We start from the raw sequence: 8,272 nt of genomic DNA, 5'->3' as shown, positions 1-8,272 counted from the left end.
CAGTGAGAGGCCCGCGTACCACAAAAAAAAAAAAAAAAAAGCTACAAAGCTACATGAACAGGAACTTGGAAGAAGTTGATTCCAACCCTCATGGACGACTTTCAGGAGTTTAAGACATCAGTGGAGGAAGTCATTGAGACATGGTGGGAAGAGCAAGGGAACTAGAAGTTCCCTTCTAGATGAAGATGTGACTGAATTGCTGCAATCTCATGATAAAACTTTAATGGATGAGGAGTTGCTTCTTATGGATGAGCAAAGGAAGTGGTTTCTTGAGATAGGATCTACTCCTGGTGAAGATGCTATGAAGACTATTGAAATGACCACACAAGAATTAGAATATTGCATAAACTTAGTTGATAAAGCAGCAGCAGGTTTTGAAAGGAATGACTTCAATTCTGAAAGATGTTCTGAGATCAAAATTCTATCACACAGAGCTGCATGTTACAGAGCAATTGTTCATGAAAGGAACTGTTGATTGATGTGGCAGACTTCATTGTTGTCTTATTTTAAGACATTGCCACAGTCACCCCAAGCTTTAGCAACTACCACCCTGATCAGTCAGCAGCCATCAACACTGAGGCAAGACCCTTCCCCAGCAAAAAGATTATGACTCACTGAAGGCTCAAATAATGGTTATCAATTTTTAGCAATAAAGTACTTCTAAATTAATGTTTGTACATGCTTTAGACATAATGCTATTGCACATTTAATAGACTACAGTTTCGTGTAAACATAACTTTTATAGGCACTGGGAAACCAAAAACTTTGTTTGTGACTTGCTTTATTGCAATGTTAGATTTACTGTGGTATTAGATTTATTGTGGTGTCATGAATCTAACCCACAGTACTTCCGAGGTATGCCTATATATTGTAGCCACCTGTCTATATGTGAAGGTAAGATAATATAGTTTTTAAGAATATGGATATCTGAGTCAGAAGGCCGCTGTTCCAATTCTGGTACCACAGCTGCTGTGTGACCTTGGGCAAATTATTTAACTTCTCTAATACTTTTCTCATCTTTAAAATAGCAATGATAACAGTACCAAATTCATATATTTATTGAATTATGTAATATCATACTTGGCAATCTTTTAAAAAGTAAAAGTACTTAATATATACTAGCTATTATCACTATCAGTACTGTTATTTGCTAGAAGGAAAAGCTTACCTTTATATACTTCTTGATATTTTGCCCACCAATATGGGACCTATTTAAAAGAAAAATTACAGGGTATGGCAGACCTCCTACAGCAACCAAAAACAGATAAATAATCTCCTCTGTATCCACTCCTGGAAGAATCACATGAACCCTGTGGCTTCCAAACCTGAGACTTCCAAACCAAAAATGTTTGGCCTGCCCCAGGTTAGATTATATGTGCTTGGAGCACTTAACTAACAAACATGTGTTCCATAAAACTACTATGGCTCTCACCCTCCTCTCACTTCCTCACTGTGAAACTTAATTTCCACACCCATATTTAGATGTTACTCTATTCCACTGGTCAATCTGCAATACAGCAGGGATCTATAAGGAGACAACCCAGTTTCCTGTACTTTGAAATAAGCTAAAAGTGGTTTATGCCCATAGATTTGTGCAGTGTCCAAATTAAACTGAGCTGAAATACAACCCATTTCAAAGTGACTTACTGTCATGCAAATTAGTTTAGATTATGTATTTTCTCATCCTATTTAAAAACATATTCCAAGATAAACTATTTTAGTAGTTAATGTTATTACACCTGAAAATTTAAAAATTAACTTATTTTAAAGGCTTCCACATCACACTGGCATAATTGCCTCTCCCAAAAACCTTGTCAAAGAGACAGGGCATAACTAACTGTTAGTTATATTTTATAAATGAAGATCAAAGAACAGGAAGACACTGAGGTACAGAAGAAACTAAATTCAAAGAGTTGGATTGTAAGCAAAGGATTCTTGTTTTTGGACCACTAGATAAGCGTGTGTGTATGCACGCACACATACCCCCCTAAAACGAGGGGATAAGAAATATGTGGTAGGCAGGTACCAATTCAAAAGTTTAATTTTCAACCTATTACAAATCTCTATCCTCACAGTAATCATTATGAAGTAACTAAAAATTCTACAGATTTGTCCATAAACTTGAAGCCCAAATCTTAATGTGTCACAAGGTTTTCAAATCATCCCAATTTTTTCACAAATTTTCAGTGAAAACATTTTTACATTTTACCTAAGATATTTATAAATAGTAGAAATACAGACTACGTACAGTCTACAGGCTGAACAAATGAGAAAAATGAGAAACATCTTCTTTGGGCAATAGATCATAGTGACCCTTCACATCAAAGTAAGTTTGTTTTTTTTTTTTTTTTGCGGTACGCGGGCCTCTCCCTGCTGTGGCCTCTCCCGCTGCGGAGCACAGGCCCTGGACACGCAGGCCCAGCGGACGTGGCCCAGTGGCCCAGCCGCTCTGCAGCACGTGGGATCCTCCCGGACCGGGGCACGAATCCGTGCCCCCTGCATCGGCAGGCGGACCCCCCAACCACTGCGCCACTAGGGAAGCCCATATCAAAGTAAGCTTTACAAAGAATCATTATTAAATTGACCATGTAGAGGAGTTGTTAATTAGGAAACGAATACACACAGCAACTCACACACAGAGAAAGACATACACTAGAACTTGCTTGAATCTTCTAGTCTGATAGCTGAATAGACCAATAATTCTGAAGTAGAAAATAATTTTGAATTTTAATAAATACAAGGTAAAAAAGAGAGTTTAGGTTTATTAATTTAAAGGACATTCCTTATGTTAGTTTTGAAATTTTTGTGCATTATATGAATTTCACAAAGATTTTTCTTTTGTCTTGTTCAAATTTGATTCTTGAGATAGAGTTACCGGTGTGTTTATTTTCAAAATGTTGCAAAAGAGAAAATGCTGGTATTACTTAAAATATTAATAGGGAAAGTATATCCAGTTAAATAGATAAAATTAGTTAAAGCCATTGCTTTAAGCAAGAGGAAGACTCTACTTTAGTTAATATGGATCAGACCCATCTTCAGTTATATCTTGCAAACATGACATTTCTAACATCGAACTAATTCTGGGAGCAAAATATAAACATTTTATCTTTCCTCATTTAAGAAATGTTGGCCAAGTTGCTAGGTATGATACATAAGCATTATTTCTTCTTTACTTAACATTTGTTGATAGAGCACAGACCTCCAAAATGCTGGCAAATACCTCCTTCATACCTAAAAGCATTTATCTATGTACTATGGTGTCAGAAGGTGTAAATTTTATTGTTACCAGGTTGTTGCTAAGGGGGAATTTGTATATTCTTGAAAGATAATGTTTATGGGACTTTCAATATTTTTTCCCACATCACCCATATAATTTAGCCAAATAATTTATAATTAAAATAGAAGAAAGATATTTAAACAAATCAGCCTTACTAAAACTTTAAGAAACTACTGACAAAATTGAATGGGCCTTTAATCTATGGCCTGTAAACCACCTTTCAGGATACCAAAACATACAGACAAGATGATTAATTAATGCAATAGTGAATATCTGTCTTGGATGTTTTAAGCATTGCTGGCTTGAAGGCAGAGATGTGGGCTCATGATCTCAGTCTTTTCAAATTCTTAAATATAGTGACCTTTGAAAAGCTGCATTGTGAGTTACCATCTATTGATATATTTCACTGTGATATGCAGAGAAAATAAAAACTTACTTTCAAGAACTTACATGTCAACTTTTTAATAATGCAACACTTTAGTGTATATTATAGCGAGCCTATAATTTTCATATCTTGAAGATAATTTACTGATTGCACGTAAGGATAGTAGTGCCTAATCTAAATGTGCTTGCCACCATCCTGACCACACACAGACCCTGGGGAAAAATAAATAAATAAATAAGCCTATGAGCCTGAATGAGCCTTAATAAGTTGGGGGTGAAAGGCAGGGAAGGAAGATGAAACTAAAAGTATATTTCTATGCATAATAGTGTCCATTTTTTTTGTTGTTGTTATGGAAGTGAATATGAAGTGGAAACCAGAGCTGGAGTGTCTAAAAAGTTATGTCAACTTAACATTTTATTAAATACTTATAATTTGTCTTCCACTGCACTAGACACTTAGAATTCAAAGTTGAAAAAATGAGGCATTTTGCCCCCTCAAGGAGCTCAGTGTCACAATCAGTGCGAGATGAGTAAAATGGTTCTGGCAGTATGGTGACTGATGTGCTAACCGCACAAACATACTACCATGAGAATACAAATAAGAATTTGTTCATGTTGAGCAGAGGGAAGACTTTGCTGAAGGAATGATGTATGAGTTGGACCTTGTATTGTATAATACAGTAGTTAAGCATGTAAAGTAGTTAAGCATGATGGTATAAACTGAAAGATTCACAAATGGCACTATGGTCATGCATATAAAATTTTGACTCCTTGGCTGTAATTTTTTCCATAAAATTGAAGTACTGTTACATGCAATGTCATATTCTAGATCAGATCCTGGGACAGAAAAAGGACTAAAGTGAAAAAACTGGTAAAATCCAAATAGGGTCTTGAGTATAGTTAATGGTAATTTATTACTGCATTTGTTTTAGTCAGTTATATTGATGAGGGTCACAGTCACTTTCTTATAGTACTAGTTTACTGCTGGCTATCACACTATAGCAACAGCTTGCAAGACTACTCCTACCTATAGTGCACCTTGCATCTGAGAAGAAGATGCCAGCCAAACCCCTTTTCCAATTTCAATGGGTTCTATGGGGCCTAGTAATGGAAATATTTGGATTGTAGAGGCCCCAGAATTAAGCTGATAGTAAATTCCTTTAAAACATGGAGTTTATAAATTTAAAAAAACTTTATAAATTTAAAAACACTTTATAACTTTTAAAAACCTTTTCACTACATTTGACAAATTCCTAAAAAAGAAGCAACATACCAATAAAAAGTTGTGAACCTAAAAGCAACTTTTCTAAGATATCAATAATTAAAACAAATTCTTATAGATCATGCCAGAGGAAAGCTTGAATTGTCTTTCTATTTGCTTTATAGAAAATAGTATTTAAATATTGTCAGCAATCAAAGAATATTCAGTCAACATACATAAAGCATTATGGAAATGGGATGGCAACAATAAAAATGTTAATTTTCTCAATTTTGGATTATTTTTATAAATATATATTTATATAAATCCTTTTATGTCCTTTTTGCATATTGTACCTTATTTTTGAAGTTATGATTTTTATAATATATATCATAAAATGACTCCTCTAAACTTTGTAAGTTAGAGGTCACAAAAATTCCTGGATTCATCTCTGTAAGTAGAGTCCCTAAAAATGACTGATGGGAAATTAAAACAATGGCATTTGTTAGAAAAACTCAAATGCCCATAATTACAAAATGTGCTTTATGAGGTATATTCTGCATACAAAGAGTAAAGGTGGTCTAAGTCTGATGAACAAAAAAGTCTGTTATGTGAATAAATAGCAAAAAAGGAGAGGAATTACATGAGGCCTGTGCTGCTTGTCTTCTGTGTGAGGAATATTTTCAGAGATTGAACTAGGTGTATACCCGTCCCTTAACCCTGATGCATCACCTCCTAGAACCCTGAGGGTAACTACAGATGAGTTATTGAAGCTGCTTACAGAATGGTTCACTAAAAACAAACAAACAAAAACAAAGACAATAAAACAATAAGGATTTTAACTCAAACTGACCTGGGTCCTGAGTTGCCTTCAAGCCTGCAGTAAGTATACTCTATAAAACTCTACTCATAGATCACTTCCTGACAACACATCTCAACTGCAGACATGACTCTTTAAGAGGGATGCTAAGTCCTGGTTTTTACAGAAGAACAGAGCCATTATGGAATCGTTTATCATATGGCTGAGAAGGAAGAACAGATGGTCTAGTGGTCAACATGCAATCTCTGTAGCCAGATTGCTCAAGCTCATATGTAAACTCCACCACTGAATAATGCCAGGGCATTGAACAAGTTACTTAGCCCCTCTGTGACTAGATTTCCTCATCTATACAATGCAGATAATGATATAACCTATCTCAAGTTGTTGTGATGAGGATTAATTGAGTCAGTACTCATAAAGTACTTAGGATAACGCCTGGAAGATAATATAAAACTTATTTAGTTAAAAAAAATCACTAAACAAGTTGTTAATCTGTAGGCAGAAAGAAGGAAACTTGGGAGACAGGATCATTATTTTGAAAAATCTAAATTTTCTTTCTACAGAAAAGGACCTGGTCGAATTGTGATAAAAAACAAAAATGACAGTATAAACTACACGAGATTCAGAATCACATATGGTAGGACTTTTGAATCTATTTCTCCATATCATTCTACCCTCACTTAGGCAACTACTCTAATGTGCTTAATTAATATTTTATTTTGTGAAATTGGCATCATTGTTTTATGTGTGCATGTTTTTAATTTGCAAAAATGGTATTGTATCATATACCTTATTAAATATCTTTTTTCAATAATCCCCATGCTATGGATATTTACCAATGTTGTTTTCTGTATCTCTAAACCATTTCCTTCAAGCACTAATACTTCATGGTGTGCATTCAGTCCATTTTACCCATTTTGCTCTTCGAGTGACAGACATACAGTCTGATTGGCAAACATTTGAAAAAATGTGCCTATTGTTAGTAAGGACCAGAAACTGCAAGAACATCCATACACTCTGGTTAAAGGACAGATTGATACAGGCATTCTGGGAAGTAATCTTTTACCAACTATTCAGTTTAAGTAATAGCTCCTTGTTTCAACGTGCATGTATCTCACAAATGATTATTTTATGCTTTCTTCACATATGTGCTTTCAGATTTTTCACTTTTTTTCTGAAGAGTCTACTCATGTCACTTAACAAATTTTTCTACTAAAATTTCCCCTTTTGAAACAGGTTCTTGAATATTTTACATAATAATCCCCAGCTTATTTTAGACATTGAAAGATCTTTTCCCGTCAGTCATCTATTTCTTAACTTGGTCTGTGGTATCCTTGGTTAAAGGAGGCGTTGATTTTCTTAACCTTTAATTTCAAATTCACAGAATAAGCTATAATAATACTCAAATTGTCTCATATGCCGTGTACAAATACGCATCAGTTGTTTACAATTTGCTTTTGCTAAATTATATATAAACCTACATATATAAACACATCCACAATATCATAGATACATATTTGTACTTTTTTCTCAATCATTTGAGAGGAAGCTGCAGAAACTATGCTCCCCTACTTTTAAATATTTCACTGTGTGTGTCCTAAGAGCAGAATTTTCAAAGTCAGAGAATAACATTGATTCAATATTTTCTAATCCACAGTCCATATTTAAATGTTGTCAGCTATCCTGATAATGTTCTTTAAACTTCTTACCATTCCCAATCTGGGATCACACAACATATTTTGTTATGTGTCAGATGACAAGAATATTGCAATTAAGTCATGTGTTTAATGACCTTTATTCAAGAGAAAACAACCCATGGTTGGGGAAGTACAGGGGCTCACAAGTAGTGGAGCACTGTTCCTGAGAGAACTACATTATCTTCAATTTGCTTTTTTAAATCAGGGAGAAGATCTTCAACTAAAATGGAAATCAAAAGATCTTGTATTCTAGATTTAGAGCTGTTTGTCTTTGGAATGTTTTTCTTTCCCTCTGAGTACATAGTTTCATTTAAGCTTAGGGGAGAAGGCCTAAAACAAAAAGTTCTTATCAGGCTCTGAATATCAGGCTCTGAATATCAGTTTCCAACCTGGCAAACTTCTGACTATAAAGCTGTTTAAAAAAGCCTTTCAAATATTTTGTCAGGTTTCAGCTGGTACAAATAATAAATATACCTGGTGGTACTGAATAAACACATGGAGGAAAAAGGCATCCTCAAAGAGGGTGCAAAAGATCCTATCCTCCCAAGATCCAGAGGCACTCCAAAAGATAGCCAAAAGAAAAAAAAGACTCAGACAACTCCCCTGAGAACTGGCAACAGTTGGTATGACCCTACCTGCAAATGGAGTGCAACCCACATTTCTGTCTGGCCATATTTTGGGGGCCCCAAACCTGATGGTTGAGCTGCCTGCATATGCAAGAACCCAATAACCTGTGTGCCCCAGGCAGGGTAGAAAGCCAAGCCAAGCTCTCAGAACACAAAAAGGAGACAAACATGAAGGAAACTGCTGTTCCTGGGAGAGAAAGAACCAACAAATGGGCACCGCAAAACCAAATCCACAAGAGTATAAATTTGGAAAGGAAGAGACAATGTGAA

Source organism: Phocoena sinus, chromosome 3, assembly GCF_008692025.1.
Source record: "Phocoena sinus isolate mPhoSin1 chromosome 3, mPhoSin1.pri, whole genome shotgun sequence".
Taxonomy (NCBI): Eukaryota; Metazoa; Chordata; class Mammalia; order Artiodactyla; family Phocoenidae; genus Phocoena; species Phocoena sinus.
This window is presented reverse-complemented; position numbering follows the sequence as displayed.